Source organism: Trichomycterus rosablanca, chromosome 12, assembly GCF_030014385.1.
Source record: "Trichomycterus rosablanca isolate fTriRos1 chromosome 12, fTriRos1.hap1, whole genome shotgun sequence".
Lineage (NCBI taxonomy): Eukaryota > Metazoa > Chordata > Actinopteri > Siluriformes > Trichomycteridae > Trichomycterus > Trichomycterus rosablanca.
Window position 1 is genome coordinate 7,295,463 of NC_085999.1, and position 22,927 is coordinate 7,318,389.

The 22,927-nt window shown below is 36.3% G+C and overlaps 1 protein-coding gene across 1 annotated transcript in view; it reads left to right on the forward strand.

Annotated features, from left to right (window-relative positions):
* The first annotated feature begins 2,747 nt into the window (after nt 1-2,747).
* csrnp3 (cysteine-serine-rich nuclear protein 3) overlaps nt 2,748-22,927 on the forward strand; it is a 41,807-nt gene continuing 21,627 nt past the window's right edge. Inside the window, exons 1-2 of the mRNA XM_063006196.1 lie at nt 2,748-2,783; nt 4,471-4,498. The gene's annotated coding sequence lies outside the window, so the exon portion shown is untranslated. The remainder of the gene's footprint in view (nt 2,784-4,470; nt 4,499-22,927) is intronic.

Below are 22,927 nucleotides of genomic sequence, written 5' to 3' on the forward strand. Positions count from 1 at the left end.
ATATATATATATATATATATATATATATATATTATGTTTAAACATTGTGGAAAACAGTTGTGTTCATTTAAAAAAAAGCTTTACACCCTCACAGACCCCCACATACATCATTCTGTTTTCTAAACCAAAGGCCCCACAGACGAATACAATTAATACATGCATTTTCCAACCACGAAATACAAATGCAGCACCGATGTGGCACTAAAAGGATTAAAAGTGCACCAATCTTGTGGGACACACATTTCTTATAATGATTTAAAGTTTTAATTAGGTTTCTAGTGATGCACACAGCATGAAATGGTAATAGAAATGACTGCCAGGTTCTAAACAGAATTACAGAATTGAAAGAATCAAGAGAAAAAAATATATTATACTGTATATAAACAGAGTTCTCCCCAACCCCCAACACCACACACACACACACACACACACAAACACACACACACTTTAACTGAAGTGGTAGAGATAGATACATTTCATCATAATTTCAATGTTCAAATCCTGGAACTTAAAACATTTGCACAAAAACAAAAGTTATTATAGGAAGAAAGAAAATCATTTATTGTAATCTATACCTTTTTAAATGCAAAACATTAATAGAGTTTACTTTAATAAACATGCATTTAAAAGTTACCTTTATAACTACAACACATTATTGTTTTAATTTAGACAATCGGGGCGGCACGGTGGCTCAGTGGGTAGCACTGTCGCCTCAGAGCAAGAAGGTCCTGGGTTCGATCCCCAGGTGGGGCAATCCAGGTCCTTTCTGTGTGAAGTTTGCATGTTCTCGCCGTGTCTGCGTGGGTTTCCTCCGGGAGCTCTGGTTTCCTCCCACAGTCCAAAGATGTGCAAGTGAGGTGAACTGGAGATACAAAAGAACTGATGAATCTTGTGTAATGAGTAACTACAGTTTCTGTCATGAATGTAACCAAAGTGTAAAACATGATGTTAAAATCCTAATAAATGAATATGAATCAGGTATTTAATTAAAATGTGTGGGTAAAAATATAGACTATTCATTTACTGTTTCTATAGTTCTATAATGTCTTTAAACTTTGTGACATGGCTTCTAAATTCCTTGGTATCGATTATGATTTATTGCCATTGGTGACATCTCTGTGCTCATGTAAATAAAGTAAACACATAAAAAATGAACTGATTTTATACAGTTATGCTCATGGTTATGATAAACGGTTACTGAGTTTATACCTGTTAGGTAAAAGTTATGATAAACACCTGAACTCCATATTTAGTATGGGTGTCAAGATACTTTAGACCATATAGTATAGTATAGTATACAGTAGTTGTATATTATTTTATAGTTGGCTTATAAAACTAAATTAAATATTTTGTTTACAATTTGTTTTGTTTAATTAAATATTTTAACATTGCCTAGTTTATTAAAAACAATGAGTGTGTCTGTAATCTTCCACCCCTAGACCCACTGAAACCCTTACCAGAATAAAGCAGCAAAATGAATAAGTAAATCAATAAACTGTATGTTTTTTAATTGTTAGAGCTTTATTTATTAATAAAAAGACACTGGTGCGTTAATTTGTTATCACTTACCACTACTGTAGAATGCCACTACTGTATCACTAAGACCAGACTGATTTTCCTGTAGTGAAATGTATGATAGTGTAATTTACAGTATCTTCCACTAGATGTCAGAATTAGACAGTTTTGTAAAGATGTTGGTCCACACAAAGCTCTGTGTTTGGTACAACTAGTCCCACTTATTGACCCTCCTGCCCTGCTCTGCTTGTTGATTGAATTGCATCTGTCCAGAGCTGACCACTAGATTTCAAGGGGTATCAGCACTCAGCCATCAGGCTTTCTAACGACGGAATCCATGCACTGTCCTTCAAGCACTGTTGGGTGAAATAGTGTATGCAAACCATGCCAGCTATTATTGTCTTGGTTTGTCTTTTTCACCCACTTGTTAAAATATGATGAAGTATGTGTTATCTGTGCATACTTTTAATTACACATTTACATGCATGTGTTTTTTGCACCACTGAAGTACAACGGTGCATTTGTCTTTGTAATGAGATTTTTGTGCCATGCAATCCTGCTACAATACCTGTCTCTGTGTATTGATGGACCGTTCCTACTAACAAAGTCTGATAACCCTGGGCAGAGCAATAATCCGTTTAATGGATTTACTCTTACCCATACAGTATACTCACATTTACAGGTAATTCAGTGCAGCCAATCCATATACTGGCCTGTTTAAAAGAGTAACTGGAAAAAACCCAGACATACAGTGGGAGAACATGCCAGACTTCTCACAGACAGTGGCCAAAGGCAGGAGTGGAACCCAGGTACTCAAGACCCAGAAGCTGTGCGGCACCCACACTACCTGCTGCGTCACCCCGTTACCCTGCTGGGAGTACACTGTAATTGAAATATAGTGTTGGAACGGAATGTCCCAATCTGGCAACACGGACAGATAGCGATTCCTTGAAGGCAGAGTCCCCAGCCACAGACGGATTGGTTGGATGTGATCACGTGGCCGGCGAAGCTGTCAGAGCGGCCCAGTCTGCACCATTGTCTGCTGGAGCTGCTGGAGCTGCTGCTGCTGTGTGCGTGAACAGGCGCTGATTACAGGCTGCTGTTTTAAACACGCATCCTTCTCCAGCTGTGATACCGGTGCAAATCGTTTCTGTTTACATGCAGAGCTCTCCATACATGATATTTCATCTGTAACGTGTATGATTAAAACAGCCCCGCTGTTTAATCTGATGCTGCCCGGTTTCTGTTGGAGCTCATTAAAATGAATGGTGAGTGAAATTAATGCATTCTTCATTGTCAGATCTGTGCATTGTTTGTCTATTTTCAGTGGTAATTGTTGTGCTTTAGATTGGACTTAAATTTTCTGTAGATCCCTTTGTTAGCAGGGTTAGGTGTGTTCTGTACCCCTGCAGTAGACTCTTGTGTATAACTGAACTCCAACCCAATATCAAGTGATTAATAAAAAAAAGCTTTCATTTTATATAATTATTATATATATAATATATATATTATATATAAGCTTTTTTATTAGTATATTAAGCTTTTTTATTTAGTATAAGTAATCTGTTAATGTTTAGTTGCATGTGGATTATTTAAAGTACTGTATGTGTATTTGAGCCTTTGTGTTACGTGTTAATACCTGATGATTTTCTCAGTTAAGTTTTTCATAATAAAGTAAGTAAAATGAATACATCCACAACAGAAAACATGTCCCATATTATTACATTACATACACGTTTCACTGGCATGTTAAATTCAGCAAATTAACAAAAATATGCATTAAAATTTTCATATGTTTGGTTACTGTAAAAATGTGTTAAATTGCATTAGACTAAAGTATGAATTAATTGCTTTTTTAATTTATACTTATAAAGTTAAATAGTTAATGTTTTATGTGGTATATTAAGGTGAGATTAATCAATTAAATTAATAAACAATGAAGGGTTAATGGCCCTTTGAGATACTGTTAGATGATTATAGAAATACAATAGGCTAATGTCTGTAAAAATGTATAAAACTAATAAATTAATACACATAAAATAGTATAAAATCAATACAATAATAATAATTTCCATATATGAACTGAGTTACAATTCTCTTACAAAGTTTGACACAAAGTGATGAGCATCTTTCCTTTGAGTCTTTGGTCGTTCTTCCATTTACAACCAATTATTCAACCCTTATCTGTAATTATGTGTGTGTGTGATATCTATGTACTACTGGTAAAACAACTTTCATTTAAAACAGAAGAAACCGTGCTATTATACATTGGTGAGTGAGTGTGTCAGTGCCCCCTGTCCTGCAGCAGTGAATCACTGCCCGACTTCCACAACATCTTTCCTTAAGAGCAGCCAGTTGTATCAGGCGAAGCTTTGCTTTTTTGTCTTGTCCCCTGGGAATTGCCTTCTCCAGTAATGAGGAAGCATTTGGAGAGCCCACGCAGGGCCTCTGGCTGACACACTACTCACTGCTTTTACCCATCATAACAGCTTCTAATCACAGATATGTACTGTTAATAAAACATGATGCACTAGATTAAACTACTGTATTCTTAAATTTGTATGAAGATTTTAAAATTTTGGTTTAAATATAAGTACACACACAGACACACACAAACAAATTCCCATAGGCCTATGGGAATTTGTGCCCATTTAGTTAAAAGAGCATTTGTATGGCTAAGCACTGATGTTGGTTAATAAAGCCTCGATTGATGTTCCAGTTCATTCTAAACCTGTTTAGTGAGGCTAAGGTCAGGGCTCTGTGCAGACCACTGGAGTTTCTTTTGTTTATGTCTTAACCGAGCTTGCTTTGTGCACAGGGGCACAGTCATGCTGGGACAGGAAAGGGCCTTCCCTAAACTGGGGCTGTAAAGTTAGAAGCATATAATTTCCTTAATATAATTGAGTTATTAACATTTAAAGCATTATGCAAATTAGAATTCTCTTTTTTTTTCAGAAATTTGACACTGCTCATCTCATTTAAGGTAAGAATGTGTCTATAATATGGCAAATGATTTTTTTAAAAATATTTTCTCATTTAAGGAATGTGTTGGCACTGGTTTGTTTATTTTTGCCTTGAATCATTCAGAGCTACTATAATTGTCAGTAAAAGATCGTCTGGGGATTGCTTTATGGCACTAAGTCTTTGACAGACAATAGCAGTTTTCCCTCTGTTGTTTGGAAAGTACCATCCTTTTGATTCATGTTTGTCACTCGGTGGATTAGTACCATCAATACAGATAATTGGCTGGCTCTAGAAACCGTGCCTCTTATAACCGATCATTCTGCTGCTGTTGGTTCAGCTGCAGACTGGATTTGTCATTAGGAGGAAAGCTGATCTGATGGCTATTAGTGCTTTCTCTTCAGAAGATTGCTTTAGCTCCTTAGTGGCTTTTCGCAATGATGGATTGTCATTATAAGGTTTAAGTAGAAGTCCTCTGAATATATGAGCTCCAGTTCAACACTCATTAGGCTGATTGGTTATCATTTATTTATCAGTATGTGATCAAGATGATGTTGACCTGCTTTTTATTGGGCTAAACTGGGCCTTGAACTAATTAATTTTTTTTCTTTTGCACTTCAGCTTAGAGTTTACTATTTTAATAGGAGCAGTTCTTCATTTATCCATAATTGTGCTGTAAAAAAGGCATTCTGGATTTTGGTTTTAAACGTAAAGCTTAATGCTCTGCACATTTGTAGCTTTCTTCCCCCCTCACCCTTTTACTGCAGATTCTTTTACATTTACATTTTTGGCATTTAGCAGACGCTGTTATCCAGAGCGACTTACAGATATCTCGTATATATATTTATGTAACACTTGGGGGGTATGTTATGCCATGATTTTATATATATATATAACTAATAAAATTATTGAGATAAAAATACTTTTTTAAATACTTTTTATTCTTTTAGCAAAGACACTATGTTTATCATGAAGGATGGAATAATCATTTTTAAATAAATTATACAGCTGTCATGTGATAAAACTCTATTCCATCAACTGTACTGTACAACCCCAATTCCAAGAATTAGGATAATAAATAGTAATTAAAATGCTAATAAAACAGGTAATATTTATTTGTGCAAAGTATAGATATTTATTGTTTTAACTTTTCCATTTTTTTAATTTAATCATTCGATTTGATGCCCCTAACAAATCCCATAAAGGCTGGGGCAGGGACAATATAGAACTGGGAAGTTTGTGGAATGGATTTGTGATTTGTGGAACTAAAAACATCTGTTTTGCCATAATGGATTATTAAATAAGCAGTTATTGGGTTATGGTTTGCTATGTTGCAACAGTGTCAGTAAATAGTTCAACAACCTAAGAACATAATTTCTTAGGGCATTATATCAAAAGATTTTATGAATTTTGCCATCTACAGTCCTCGACATAAAATATTTAAAAAGTCCAGAAAAATCTCTGCATAAAGAGCAAGACAGAAAACCAATTCTAAATGTCTGTGACATGCATCAAAAACCCACCATGTTCTATAATGAATGTGTCCACATGGACTTCAGAAAACTCAGTAAACACAGTTTGTTGCTGCATCTATAAATACAGGTTAAAGCTCTACAATGGAAAGTGGAAGCCATATATCAACAACATCAAAAAACGCAACCTTCTTTAGGCTGAAGCTCATTTAAAATAACCTGATGCAAAGTGGAGACGTGTGCTGTGGTCTGACCAGTCTTCCTAAAATAATAATTGTATTATGTACAGTATATAATGTTATTCATAGTAACCTTATAACAATGCAAGTTTAAAAAGCCAGCATCTGTCATGGTGTGGAGTGTGGAAGTGCAACTACCATGGATGTTTTGCACATCCCTAAAGGTACCATTAATGCTCAGAGCATCAGAGCATACGCTTCCATACATTAAATATTTTTGTGCTGTTTTGAGTTGAATACAGGTAGGAACATCTATTAATTTCTGTCTGTTTTTATTTAATTTTTCCTAGCATCTCGACTTTTTTTGGAATTGGATTACATTAATGTGTATGTTAATGTGAAGTTTTGTGGTTGTCTATGTTTTGGCTAAAAGCTTTTTGCAGTGGTGAGGTTAATAGTAGTAGTGATTTTATTTCTGAATAACATAGTAATTCTTGTGGCCAGCAAAGAGACAAATGGTGCTTTGTAATATGTAACAGACAGCAAAAAAAACGTACCTATTGCAGCCTTAATTAGATTAACTATAATGTTACTGGTTTATCACGGTGCCAGTTGTCTGTAGGAGCGAGTGAAAGTGAGCGGGAGATGGTGAACCTGAATGTGGCAGTGAAGCTCATTATCCGCTTCCATTGTTGCTCTCAGCAACTCTTTTGCCCACAGCAAAGTGTAAGCTGAGTGCGCCAATGCATCCCAGCATGCGACGCATTTATTATTCACAGACATACTCACTGTAGGAATAGTTGTAGGGATTTAAATTCACTTACTTAAGAATGGACTTATTGACACACTTCCTCTGTGATACTTAATTATGATCTGAAAAGATTTTTATATTTTTATGCTGTTTCTGCTTTATGTTTGCTTGAAACAGTAGATTACAGTCAGTAATTGTATACCCACAGAGTACATCTCTGTTGGTGAAGTTCATGAAATGGACAATAAATGTAAGTTTAAAACATGTGTTCCTAATAAAATGCTTGGTGTGTGTTTGTATGTATACATGTAAACACATACTTAGAAATGACGGTAAAGCAAACATCCAGTGTATTAAATGCCTTTGAATAGCATAAACAATCGTAAATATAAATACATGAATTAAAGGAAAACCTTATATAAATGAGCGGTGAAAAATACACCCTGTGTCAAAAAATGTGTGGACACCGCCTGTAATTATTGAGCTCATTTAACCACACCTGTTAATATCATGTGTATAAAATCAATTATAGTAATGAAATAAAATAAATAGTCATTAAATAATTGTATTTGCCCTGTGAACATAGTGGGATTACAAAATTTTGAACAGCCTCTCCAGAGAAGAAGCCACCAATGGAATGGTTGGCTACGGCTTGGCAACAAGTCATTCACGACATTGTTTCCTAATGATCTATTTCAAGAATATCTGGTACTTTACTTTTAACAGTGCATTAAAGCAAATGTTTTAGAAAAAATAGGGGAAAAAACTATACTTATATAACTATATTTGTAGAAATATTGTGACTTATGTTGACATTGTTCACTGATGCATCAATAATGAAAGTTACTGTACTATGCACAAGAGAAGCCACATGTAAATACATTTCAATACCGCCAACTTCTCTAGGCTTAGAGTCATCTATTATAAACCGATGCGCAGTAGAAATCAGAATCAGATTTATTGGCCAAGTATGTGGATACACACAAGGAATTTGGTTCCGGCTGATGGTATCTCTGTAGTATAAATACAGTATACAAGCAATGTACAAGTTGCAGACAATGCACAAGAAAAATTAAACATTAAACACAAAATATACAAACTATCAGACTATATACAGGCCATTAGCAGCTTGTGGAATATTTAAAAAATAATAGTAAATTGCACCGCATGTAGGATGAGTACTACAATATTTAGTAAATTGCAGCAGGTGACGTGTATGTGTATTATGGTCTGATTAATCAACCTTGGAAATAATGGTTATTTTATTTTCTGGGTCAAAGAAAACATCCAGACTGTAACCAGTAGAAAGTTAAAAAGTCAGTCTTTATGAATGGGGTGTACTGGTTTCCATGACGGGGATAACTCACACAGCTGTAAAGAGACCATTAGAGTTAAAATATATCCACAAATTTGCTCTTTTTGGAGATGCCAAGCCAGATTGTGCACATTTGCAACAGCATGGCTTCATAATTAGAACATGCAGGTATAAGACAGACCTTCCCTTAAAAAACTATATCAATTTGTGTCTACAGTCGTCAAATTATTAAAAAAAGACTTAAATACTCCTAAATATGTACATAAAAACAAAAAATCATCAGGTAGAACTTGTTTTACTTGATTTTATAATCACAACCATATATTCCACTTACTCTTGTATGGTGGCCCATTAGAATTTGTAATTTGTACTTAACAAACACAGAACACCAGTGGCTGGCTGGTACACAGGCAGAAACAGGCAGCTTAATTAGGAAAAATGCCCTGCACCATGCTGTGCATATGCCTTTCAGAAAAGGAGGGGATACCTTAATCCGTTTCTGATTTAAGGAACAAAAAAGCCTCCTAGGGGATGAAACAAAGATCATGCTTTTTTCAGCCTGCTCAGTTCAGCGATATTCTTTATGACCTTAATATTTAAGTGGTGGCAGTTTCTGCTGTCCAATAATGCTGATTAAATGTAAATGTACTTACATTTACACACACACACACACTCATGGGTAATTTCTCAGATTTGTAGCACATTTGAAATTTTTGGTAAATAAAGATGGGATTGTCATCAGTGCTAATAATGTAGCTTAATTTAGATTGACATAGATTTTATCATTTACACTGTTATTATTTAACATAACTGTGCATGACACCATATTGTATGTGGTACCAGTCACATTTTTTCACAATGCAATTGTAATAATTGTAATTGTAAATAATAATTTATTCTGAAGTCATCCATAGGTAAAAAAGCCTGACAAAACTGAGCAAATTACCTCACTGCATCTGTATCATGCGGAGGAAACCTCAACTCCAGAGAACTTATCCTAAACTAGGAGGTGAATGATTTGTTAGTGACAATACCTCTTAGAAAAGTTCTTCTCCTGCTTGATATGGACATGATTATGTAATTGGTTCAGGGTTTTTCTTTGTATCAGTGGTTTTAAGAAATAGTAATGTGGCATTTCCACTTAAAATACAGAATATGACTGCTCACCTCTAAAAGTCTCAGTCTGCAAATTCCAGCACTACAGACTGCATAGTATTAATTATGATAAAATAGTGGTAGAGCTGAACATTGGCACAGCTGGTGTGGGTGCTGCAATTACATTGTTCCTGATTTCCTGGGTTTGGTCCAATAATCATAAGGTTGCCGGTTCAAACCTCACCACTGCCAGGTTGCTGCTGTTGGGCCCTTGAGCAAGGCCCTTAACCCTCAATTGCTTCGATTGTATACTATCACAACTGTAAGTCGCTTTGGATAAAAGCAGAAAAAGTCTGCTAAATATCGAAAATGTAAATGATACTTTAGTTTACTTACACCTTCTAAAAATGCATGACTGTGTGTACTAAAAACAAAACAGCTCTAAAAACAGAAATAAATCAGTTTAGAAAGTAATTTATGAGTCTTGTAGACTTCAATTTTTTAAACATTTCATAACAGTATATTGCCTAAGTAATGTAAATTAATAAGCAATAATCTATGTCTGTCTATGCACTGAAGTTAGATTTAGTCTTAGGAGGACATACATGCAGTCACTCATCCCGTTTTGTCTGGAACAGAAGGACTCTTAGAGATCAATTAAGACTGTGGGGGTTTGATATGCCTTGTTGGCTTCCTCTCGTTTTCTCTGTCTCAGCTTCATATCACAGCGATTCGCAACATCTTGCCAATGCGAGTGGTTGCCATGACACTTGTCTGGCATGTTTAAATGTGCAGAAAGAAAGGCACATTGTTTTTATAGCATTCACTGCAAAATGACATCAGTTAAAGCACACTTACCGTATGCCATGGATCCTAGGATGTCTTGTGCATTATAATTCTAATGAGGCTATCTTAATCTCTTTTATATTAATCTGGCAGCAGTGTTGAATTATGAATCATGGTTTTTGCTTTTAATTCCATTTTCATCTTATAATTACAGTGTGAAGTGATACAGTGTCTCTGTCAGCAACGTCACTGCTGTATTGCACTTCTAACTTAGTGCCACTTCACAACACACAAAATGCTTCTTTTTTTTTTTTTTTTTGCATTTTCTCTAAATCCAGTGTCGCAGTGAGTGATTTACTACTAAACAGATGTTTTCATAACCGGGAAACATTTCAGTGTCTCGTCACCTCTCACCCTGTCTGATGTTAATTACGCTACACAAATTCACAGCATTGAAATTCGATAGCACAGTGCTAAAGGCGATCATCATTAAAGGTGTGATGTTGTGTCTTCAGAATGCAGGATACTAGAAAGACATTACAGAGCTGTCATAAATAGGCTATGCTTTAATATTCAGCTATTACAGAGTTTTTATTTTATACAGAGATCAGACATTATCAGTACATGCTCAATATATCTTTCTTATAACTTTATATCATGGTAATATCACATTATATACAAGCAGAGGTTTTGCCACATAGACATTATAGATACATTATCACAGCTGTGTTTCAAAGAGTCACAAAACACAATGCTGCTTATTTCAAATTGCTTTAAATTATTTTGGTTTCAGAGTGATGTTGGAGTACTATTCTCCTGCCAGCATTAATTTCAAAATTGTTTTGTTTAGTAATTATTTAACAATAAGGTAAAAAGCTCTGCATCTAAAGCAGATCACCACTGGTAAATAGAATAATTTTTGTAAGCTGATTACCATTATATTTTTGTGTGTTTAAAGTTTAACAACACTATTAATAAGTGTTAGTTTAAGTAAATATGCATACACTTTAATATCAAAGCATTGGATTATATTAAACATTTAAAAAACCTTAGTAATTTAATGAAATTCCATGGAATTATTTTTAACTTTTTAAACAATCCTTCTGTAAAATTCTCCTAAATAGGAAGACACATCTTGAATTACATGAATGCAATATTTTGTAAGACTCTTGTCATTACAAACAAAATGCAAATATACTGTTATGTTGACTGGATTCTAAACTGAATCTAAAAAACATATTTTAAGAAAAAAAAATCTTATTTGACTTATTTTATTTGACGTGTATGCAGACCTTTTATGGATATTATTCACCCTATTAGTCCACTGATATATTTACACATGAAAGGAGCAAAAACACATTTAGGAGTAATGGTTTTTGGGAGTGCAGGGTGGGGTAGAACAGATCATTTAGTTTGTCATTCTGTACCAAACTAACACATGAGCAGAAAACAAATGTGGTTACATGCATTTGTTAAGATATAATAATAAAGCTATTCTTAATGCACAACAATATTTTTAAAATAATAGAAATCACAGTCCTTCTTTTCTGTCCCATTTAGTACAGACAGTGAACAAAAGTGAATATGCTTCGGGTCCGAGGTATTTTGATGGGGCCACTTTTTCACGCTGTACTCAAATATACACAAATATTTTAAAATTTGGAAATGATGATTAAAATGATTAATTTAAATATTGTTTTATACTGTTCTCATAACATTCTGATCCTGCTCGTTTTTCCTCTCTAAGCTCTCGTTTTCTCCATCATATTGCTATGGCAACCGATTTTAATATGAGGAAAAATAACAGGAATTGTAGACAGTTGCCATATGTTTATATATTTAAAACCACCTAAAGATAGACAATTGGACTAATGTGATTGGTAGTCTGTCATGAATTATTTTGTTACTAATTGGTGCAGTCTAGTAAGACTCTTCTGATGTTCCAACATGACAGAGTTTATAAATGACTATTTTATTTATTAAAGGGAAAAAAAAGCATTATCTAACACCAACTGTTCCTGTGTAAGAAATTTAATTGCCTTCTTTGCTACTCAATAACTCAACTAACCAAATTTATGTAATAATCAAATTCAGTAAGATTAGACATCACCTTGCTGAATCACATCACTTAAACATCACTTAAATCAAACCTGTCCAGTAATATAAGGTGGGCTAAATGGTTTCAACAACAGCACGCTCAGCACAAATATATCAGTTTGGAAACTAGTTTTTTTGTGAGGACAAAAAAGGTTATGAGGACTGTAGTGAACCACAGGGAGAACCATTATATTTTGTGAGACTGTAAAGATTTGAATGGTCTGGCAAATCATCCCAAAATAATCAGTCTACCAAAATCCCATGACTTATTCAGAATGTCAGGTAAAAGTCTGATACTCTGACACACCTAAACATCCGATCAGAACATTTAATTTAAAGTAGTATTGTGACAGTGGAAAATATGGCATCAAAGTCGAATCAAGGCTAAATCAAAGGTTTCTAAGGGGACATGGAACGACACTTTACCAAATGCTTTACCAAAACTGGATCATGTATTTCCAAACCATGATCAGGTGGACCAAAGATACACCATCCCACCACTGTAAGGCCAATAAATAATTATTTTTTTCCAATAAAGACAAAACTGCATCTTCTGCTTAGATACAACATGTGCTAAATAAAGAGTGCAGCAGAACTATGGTCAGAAGAAGGCTACTTTGAGAGTTATTGGTCTCAAAATCAAGCTGCAGTTTCTACACCACTTCTCAGAAAGGTAAACAAGACAAGATGCTTGGAATGGGCTAAAACATAACTGTAGTTATACTTGTCGTATAATGATGAAAGTGATATTCTGTGAACAGCTGCAAATGTGTCTTCTCAGCTGGAACATGCACTAATTAATACACCATCATATCAGCACTAAATGTCTGTCAGATATTACTAACAAAATACTGTTTGATGCCAGTTTGATTCTATCATCATACAGAACTGACAGCTCTTTAAAAACAATTCATTTAGCCGTTTATTTTTGCTTTATCATGATCGGTGTCCCAATAGATTAGAGACCACCCCAATGGCAATTTGGAACAGTCAATCTACATGTTCCATGTTTTTGAGAGTTGGGACTGGATTGATAATTAGGTCATTGGTTTAATTCCAAGCACTTTCAAGTTGCCACTGTCGGACCCGTGAGCAAGGCCCTTAACCCCTTTAGATCACTGGTAAGTCACTTTGTAAAAATGTGTCTGCTAAACACCATAAACGTTAATGGTTTGGATGCACTAAATTGCACTGTGATCAGCAACAAACTTAGGTTGTGTCGTCACAAGTCTTTATGTGTCTTGGAGGAAGCACATGCTGGCCCCCACACTTGCAGACTAGTTGTGGTTGCGTGGTAACAATTATATCTGTTAAAAATATATTAATTAATATTTAAAAAAGCAGTATATTTTAGCAGTCAACTCCAGATGTGGCTACATTAACAAAGTGCTCTCTAATAAATAGATCAATTATAAACATGATGCCTACCAAAAATAATTTCTACATCTTAGGATTTCTAAAGCTCAGGAATACTCTAAAAGCCTAGAAAAGTCGTAAGATAAAATGTACTTTTATACACTTTCCTCAAACATTTGGATGTTTTCTGTATATGAAATAATTGACAAATGTAATATTTTCTTTACATTAAATTAATAACCTGAAACAAAACTCCTCCAAGCATCCTTCACTTGGATGTACATGTACAGTGGGGCCAAAAAGTATTTAGTCAGCCACTGATTGTGCAGGTTCTCCTACTTAGAAAGGTGAGAGAGGTCTGTAATTTTCATCATAGGTACACTTCAACTATGAGAGACAAAATGAGAAAAAAAAAATCCAGGAAATCACATTGTAGGATTTTTAAAGAATTATTTTGTAAATTATGGTGGAAAATAAGTATTTGGTCAATAACAAAAGTTCAACTCAATACTTTGTAACATAACCTTTGTTGGCAATGACAGAGGTCAAACGTTTCCTGTAAGTCTTCACCAGGTTTGCACACACTGTAGCTGGTATTTTGGCCCATTTCTCCATGCAGATCGCCTCTAGAGCAGTGATGTTTTGGGGCTGTCGCTGGGCAACACGGACTCCTCAAATTTTCTATGGGGTTTAGGTCTGGAGACTGGCTAGGCCACTCCAGGATCTTGAAATGCTTTTTACGGAGCCACTCCTTCATTGCCCGAGCGGTGTGTCATCAGTCGTCCTGTCCCCTTTGCAGAAAAACAGCCCCAAAGCATGATGTTTCCACCTCCATGCTTCACAGTAGGTATGGTGTTCTTGGGTTCTTCTTCTTCCTCCAAACACGACGAGTTGAGTTCTTACCAAAAAGTTCCATTTTGGTTTCATCTGACCACATGATATTCTCCCAATTCTCTTCTGGATCATCCATATGCTCTCTGGCAAACTTCAGATGGGCCTGGACATGTACTGGCTTAAGCAGGGGGACACGCCTGGCACTGCAGGATTTGAGTCCCTCTCGGCGTAGTGTGTTACTGATGGTAGCCTTTGTTACTTTGGTCCCAGCTCTCTGCAGGTCATTCATCAGGTCCCTCCGTGTAGTACTGGGATTTTTGCTCACCGTTCTCATGATCATTTTGACCCCACGGGATGAGATCTTGACCCCAAGGGAGATTATCAATGGTCTTCCATTTTCTTACAATTGCTCCCACAGTTGATTTATTCACACCAACCTGCTTGCCTATTGTAGATTCACTCTTCCCAGCCTGGTGCAGGTCTACAATTTTCTTCCTGGTGTCCTTCGACAGCTCTTTGGTCTTGGCCATGGTTGAGTTTGGAGTCTGACTGTTTGAGGCTGTGGACAGGTGTCTTTTATACAGATAACGAGGTCAAACAGTTGCCATTAATACAGGTAATGAGTGGAGGACAGAAGAGCTTCTTAAAGAAGTTGTTACAGGTCCGTGAGAGCCAGAAATCTTGCTTGTTTGTTATTGACCAAATACATATTTTCCACCATAATTTACAAATAAATTCTTTAAAAATCCTACAATGTGATTTCCTGGATTTTTTTTTCTCATTTTGTCTCTCATAGTTGAAGTGTACCTATGATGAAAATTACAGACCTCTCTCATATTTCTAAGTAGGATAACCTGCACAATCAGTGGCTGACTAAATACTTTTTGACCCCACTGTAATTAATAACTGTAATTCTTACAGTACAAAATTGTTCAATAAGTGATCCTGCAATAGGCAATATATGTGGTCTCCAAACCTCCAGCCTCTTAAACACTTACCGTGTGCTTTTCTTTTTGTCCTCCCACAGTGATAGTTTGGCATGAATGACAGTTTAGTCATCTTTTGTTGTTATATACGCACACACATGTCTCAGCCTACACATGCACTCATCTTATTTAGGCTGCAGACACACTCTGGCTGTCAGGTAGCTGTCAATCATTAAAGGATACTACAGCTGGCACAGCTTCAGTGGTTACAGCATCACTCAGCTTTAAATTACTGGGGCATCACTGGACTCAACCAACTGCAGAAACTCATTCAGATAAGATCCTAGGAATTTTAGCATAATTTGTGCTTTTAGTATAAAGCTAAGACATTTATTTTTAGGCATTTTTTCAAAAGTGTTACTAAATACTTGCTGAACAGAGACTTTGTAAAATCTTGATTTTATTTCATTCGTAACTTTATTTTTCACAATGAACACAAGTCTTGCTCAGTCATTTGCTCCTTACATGAAATTGCTATCAGATCTAAAAGAAAATGAATTAATAATCATTGTTATAGTGTTTGTGTGTTTAAGAGCACGTGTAGACCGAGACAGCCCCAGTCTTTTAGATCTTTTATTAAAGAGGACAGCATTGTTCACTATGTGAGGTGTTCCACGTCTCTTTCCAGCCAGAGTTTTGACTTTTCCTACTTTTTTGTGTTGCATGGGAAAATGCTGGCATAAATAAAATATGGCTGTATGAATAATTTAGATGCGCTTTCTGATTGACGTGGGTGCAGGTTTCTGATTATGCCTTAGACGTACGTGAGTGGAATAATATTTACATTTGTATTCAGCAAATGCTTTTCTCCAACTCGACTTACAATTGTGACTGTATGCACTGCAAGCAATTAAGGGCCTTGGTCAGGGGCCCAACAGTGGCAATTTAGCATATGTGGGGCTTGAACCAGCTTTAACCTTCCAATTACTAGTCCTGTACCATAACTGCTGAGCTACCACTCCCCCCAAATCTGGAGTGCATAACAATTGTTTCTCCTAACATTTTTAAACCAGTGTTCTCCACTCCCAGAGCTTTGTAACTTTCTACGTCACATTGCTTACAAGGTGAAACATAGGGGATGCTTAGATTTAACTGGGCTTACAGTAATCAGTTTGCCTGGTTGGGTCTAAAGTTTTGTTAATTGGTCATTAATTAATTGCTAATTTGTCTATTAATACATTTATAACAAAAATTTTATTTACTAAGGTTGTCTTTGTCTTATTTTGCATTTTCAAAACCTGAAGGAATTGCGAGTGGCAGATATTTTTAAAGCAAGTTTACATATAAACAAGTTTACTTAAATTAATTTAGGAAATAATTTTCTTGATTTGCAGTCTACAATACCCCTTCATTTCAATAGCAGTGAATATTTTCATGTCCTTCTTAATTTATGCAGTAACTCAATCTGCGATGTAGAAAGCTCAAGGCATTGTGTAACAGGGAATACAGGCCACCCTAATGAATTCGGACAGAGAGAACTAGGATCAGATTCTGCATGTTGTCTGTCATTGTGAAGCTGAACCTGTGCACTTGTAAGCAGGCTGATAGAGGAATGGTGCTTTCTCTCTATTGTTCTGTGTTGGATAAGGAGATCAATGCTGGGCGCTAGCTGCAGCAGTCTGCTCCGTGTGCTGGGTACTGAGCAGCTCTCGGCTCTGTCTCGCTGCTTCATGTGTGTGTGTGTGTGTGTGTGTGTGTGTGTGTCTGTATGTTGATGACTAATGCTCTGCCTAGGGCCACAGCAAGTTAACAAATGTACAGAGCTGGAATGAAGCCTCATTTCCATAAAACAGTGAGTGTAGTACATTTGTTTAAATAGTATTTTTTGTTTTTAATTGTCTTGTAGATTCTTACTTACTGCCTCAAAAAATATTTTAGTATCAGAACTGTTGTGTCTCTCACCTCAAAGTATGTCGTCCTTTTTCGTATTTAGCAAATAACAATTTTGGTTAGTGGTATGTTTAATAAAAGCTTAAATTGTGCATTATTAATATAATAAATATGAACCAGAGAAGAGCACTTTACTGTATGGGTGGGTTTTGTCTTTTTGTTTATATATACATTTTGACAAAATAAAGTGACTTCTAGTAGAGAGTTGGATTTACAATTTGTATCACAGTCCACACAGATGGGCCCATAAAACCTGTAGTGTAAACCTTGAAAACCAGTGTTGTTTATCTCAGATATGCCATTTAAAACTGATTAAATGTGTTTCAAGTGAGAGGAAATTAATTGGGGAAAATATAGACTACAAAAATAGAGACGAGGAATGGCTAGAGCTAACAGAAATGTGTCTGTAACAAGATAAAAACTTTTTATAGCCTTGATGAACAGCTATAAAATGGAAATACATTTTACTATACACCTCGTATTATTTACCCTGAGCCAGATTGTATGCATTAGCAGAAGAGCAGATTCCAGACAAGAACAGGAGCTACGGTCGCCAGGTTTACTGAAACTGGATATTGTCTGGTCTGATGACCAGTCAAGATTTTTGCTGCACTATGTAGATGGTCAGAACTTGGCAAAATAGCTTGAATCCATGGACCCAAACTGTTTTGTGTCAAAGATTCCGACTGGTGGTGGAGTACAGGAGTGGAGGGTCATTGGCATTTGGCATTAATTGGACCACATAATACAGAGAATCCTTATGATGAGGTGTTGCTGAGGTGTTTCTATTAAAGTGGCCGTTACCTGTATGTGTGTGTTTCTTTACATCAGGGAAGAAAAAATCGATTTTTGGACTGACCGGGTCATTTAATACATTGAAGTAGTCAGCTGACTTCATTTTATTGCCACATAACACCACTGAGCCTAGACCTGACCAATTAAAGCAACCCCAGATCATAAACCTGCCGCCTCCAGAGGCTTGTACAGTAAGCACTATACATGATTGTTGCATCGCTTCATACACTTCACTTGACCCTGACACACCCATCGTTTAATAAGGTGAATCTGGAATCACCAGACCACATGACCACACCAGACCACCTTTTTCCAATGCTCCAGAGTCTAGTCTTTATGCTACCTAGCAAATTCAAATGTTGTTAGTGGCACTAACAACAAGTGGTATTCCTATGGTCACGCAACTGTTTATGTTATGTCAAATTGTGTGTATGGAAATGCTCTTATCCATCCATCCATCCATCCATCCATCCATCCATCTAATCTCCAGTCACGGTTTTGTTCCGACCACATTGCTTCTGCAAAATTGATGGTTCACCACTATCCTTTTAGGTTTTAGTAATACATTGGGCAGTTCCTAATCTAGTTCCAGTCATTTCAGCTTCTCCTTAGTTGTTTTCTTTGCTTGATAAAGGCCAATAATTTGACCCTTCTAAAATACAATAACATTTTCCACAGGACCACAGATACATCTTCCGATATAGTTGTTTAAGAAATAAGAATCTACTCACCGCATCAGTTAGGATTAAAATAATTGTTGCCAGCTGTGATATAGTAATCGCTGCTTATTATCAACAAGCAAGTATTTGCTTATTAAATCCAAACAGGGACCAAAGTATTTCAAGGCAGTGTGTGTGTGTAAGAGATTTATGGTCACTATTTTGTCTTTATGGCACATAACAGCTTGTGAATTCTATTAGAGGTAGTGAACAATGACCTGGTCAAAATGAACTCTAAACTGATATTTTCCACATAGCAGGTCTGAGCTTCATGTTAAACCCCTCCCTAATCTACTATCAATGCATATTTGTACTCCATATCAGACTCTAGTGCCCATTCAGAAGTATTTAAGCACCTAAACATCACAATATGTGATGCTGCTTATGTAACTTAAAAAAGAATATTGAGAGGATTTAATGCTAGAACAGCCTCCTCCTGTTACTGCACTAGATTTTGTGATATTACTGCATAGTACTGGTTCTTTCACATTGAACTTGTTAAACCTTTTGTTTATGGACCTCAGTTCTGAGAATGAAAACTAAAATAAATAAAAAATAAAGAAAAAGAGCCAAACTATTACCACAATGTTGGAAGCAAACGGTTCTCTAGAATGTCACTAAATGATGTAGAATTTACTTTTTCCTTTACAGTATCTAAGGAGCCCAAATCATTTGTCCTCTATGAAACTTGGCACTCAGGCAGGTAGCTCTGTCATAGCAAACCGATTTGTTTGTCAGATCACCAGATTGTAAAGCCTGATTATTGACTCCAGAGAAATTCTTTTACTGCTTAAAAGTGCAACGCTTTAAATGAAGACAGGTCCAGCTTGATGATATTTTGCTTGTGCGTGACTGATCTGCCATCAGAACTCAAATCATAGACATCCACAGACAACCAGTCCTTATTTTATTGGTGCTTTCAGGGGGCAGTTTGAAGGTCAGTAGTAAATGCTGAAACCAAGGACAGACGTTTTGTAACTTCATGCTCTTGTTTTGTGCTACTGCTTCACAGCTGAGCTGTTGTTGCTCAGTTGGAGCTGACTTGGGGACACATTTGACAAACTGATTTGTTGTAATTCTGGATTATTATGAATTCACTGCTCCTCAGCATGACACATTTTACTGTCAGTTTTTAGATTGCTCAGAAATGTGTAGCTAAAATATACAAACCACCTAATTAGATAGTGTCCACATACTTCTGATCATCTAGTGTATATAATTATTGCAGTGTACAGTAAATTGGAGATAACAGAAACGAGATGTTTCCTCTGGGGGTCTTAAATTAATCAGTGCTCTCAATGTTTATGTTTAGAGCTGCTTGTTATCTTTATGTGATTTATGGGCTTAAATGCAGCATCTGAATCTTGACTGTTACCACTTTTAAGATGCTAGTGGCTCCTTGCTCCTCACTTGTCACTCTTTCATTCTGACTTTAAAAACACTTGATCAGTCATCTAGAAAGACAAAATGTTTTTCCCAACAGTAAAAACATATTGCAGAGATTAGACAGACCATATTATGCTCTACATAATGCAGGTAGGACAAGTGCTCACATACTGGTTTCTTTTTTGCCTGCTGTCTATATTCTCGGTGCTCTTTGTTTCTAGCTGGCTGCAGTGAAGCTGTGTACATACTGTACTGCACAGTTGTCTTAGCCTCCGTAGTTTGTCCATTGCAGTGAGGAAAAAAGAGAGAGAGGAGGAGGTCACGCTGGCTAGCACATCAAACACTGTGCTGACCCTTCCTCGGTTAAGATTAGAATGTCTGTCTGCAATTACTTTGTACTGCTTCAGGGACAGCAGATAATTTAGAATTAGTCTCTTATATAAACTATTTTGCCAAACGTATGTGAACATATGACCCTTCCTCCCCATCACAGCTATTACAGCCTCAACTGTTCTGGGAATTTTTTTCTACACGATTTTAATATGTGGTGGTGGGAATGTCTGCCCATTCAGTCAAAAGTGTATTTGTGAGGTCAGACACTGATGGTCTGGTTTACAATCCATGTTCTACTACATCCCAAAGGTGTTTAATGGGGTTAATGCCAGGGCTCTGTGCAAGCCACCGTTGCTCATTTACACCAAACATAAAATTGTGTCTTTATGGACTTTACTTTGTGCACAAGGGCAGAATCAAGCTGGAATAAACCTGATGTCCCTTCAGCACCGGATAAATGCTCAGATGAGGGCATAAGCAGTGTAAAACCTAATTTCCCCCACAAGATTGAATTATTTACCCTTTTCCTTTCCTTGAAACACATGCATCACCAGCAAATGCTAGATTACATTTAATTCCTTTTCCTTTTATATGTGGCAACACATACCATCAGCTTCAAGCCATAAAAATACAGAACAAAAGCCTAGCAGATGCAATTTCTAACAGACTTGGGATGCAACCCCGGCAATTACAGTGACCTGTTTTGTAATTATTATGAACTAACATGTGAATCACAGCAAGATCTGTGCAAATGAAAGGGAGATGTGGATATGTATTGGGCTTCATTTTCATAAAGAAATGTTTGGCTGAATTTACATCACGTGCAAATGAGATGTCTGTTACTTAATCAAATGACTGGCTGTGTTGGGGACTAAAGCAAATATGACATAGTTAAAGCTTCTTAAGATCTTATAAAGTGTATACCAGTGAATGGCATACAAATAATTGAATTAACAATTGCTGTTAAAAGAATTTATTTTATTTAACAGATACATTTGGGTATACAATTACTGACTAGCTCATCTGCTGGCCTGTACACTTTGTTACCCCCTATACTCTATTTATATATTGAAAGTGACCCAAATTAAGTTCCCCACTGACCAGATGATGTTTGGGTAGGGGAACATTTTTAATATTATGAAATTTTATTAACAATAATATGATAGTAACATGATAGTGCCTTTAAAGGTTGTAATAAAAAATTATATCTTTCTAGTAAAATAATTAATGAACGTATGTACCAGATAGGTGTATTTAATAAAAGTTATATGGATCCATAATTAAACAAGCAAGTAAATAATATAAAAGGTATACACTGATCAGCCATAACATTAAAACCACCTCCTTGTTTCTACACTCACTGTCCATTTTATCAGCTCCACTTACCATATAGAAGCACTTTTAGTTCTACAATTACTGAATATAGTCCATCTGTTTCTCTACATACCTTTTTAGACTGCTTTCACCCCATTCTTCAATGGTCAGGACCCCCACAGGACCACCGCAGAGCAGGTATTATTTAGGTGGTGGATGATTCTCAGCACTGCAGTGACACTGACATGGTGGTGGTGTGTTAGTGTGTGTTGTGCTGGTATGAGTGGATCAGACACAGCAGCGCTGCTGGAGTTTTTAAATACCGTGTCCACTCACTGTCCTCTCTATTAGAGACTCCTACCTAGTTGGTCCACCTTGTAGATGTAAAGTCAGAGACAATCGCTCATGTGTTGCTGCTGTTTGAGTTGGTCGTCTTCTAGAGCTTCATCAGTGATTACAGGAAGCTGTCCACGGGGCGCTGTTGGCTGGATATTTTTGGTTGGTGGGCTATTCTCAGTCCAGCAGTGACAGTGAGGTGTTTAAAAACTTTGTCAGCGCTGCTGTGTCTTATCCACTCATACCAGCACAACACACACTAACACACCACCACCATGTCATTTGTCACTGCAGTATTGAGAATGATCCACCACCCAATTAATACCTACTCTGTGGTGGTCCTGTGGGGGTCCTGACCATTGAAGAACAGGGTGAAAGCAGGCTAAAAAAAAGTATGTAGAGAAACAGATGGACAACGGTCAGTAACTGTAGAACTACAAAGTGCTTCTATATGATAAGTAGAGCTGATAAAATAGACAGTGAGTGTAGAAACAAGGAGGTGGTTTTAATGTTATGGCTGATCAGTGTATAAGTCAAGAAAAGACGTAAATAATAAATGAAAATGTTCTGCAGCAGAAACATGGATATTTGAATAAAACTGAAGGAAGCCCTAGCTTCTAATGGTAACAAGATACACAAAACATAGTTACAATAGTTATAAACTAGGGCTGGGCGATATATCAAGATTTTATAAAATATCGATATATTTTCATACGCGATATAAGATAAGACAATATCGTCTATATAGATGTTGCGTTCCAATTAGATCCGACAGTTCGTCTTTCTCTTCTCCCAGTTTGTCTCTGC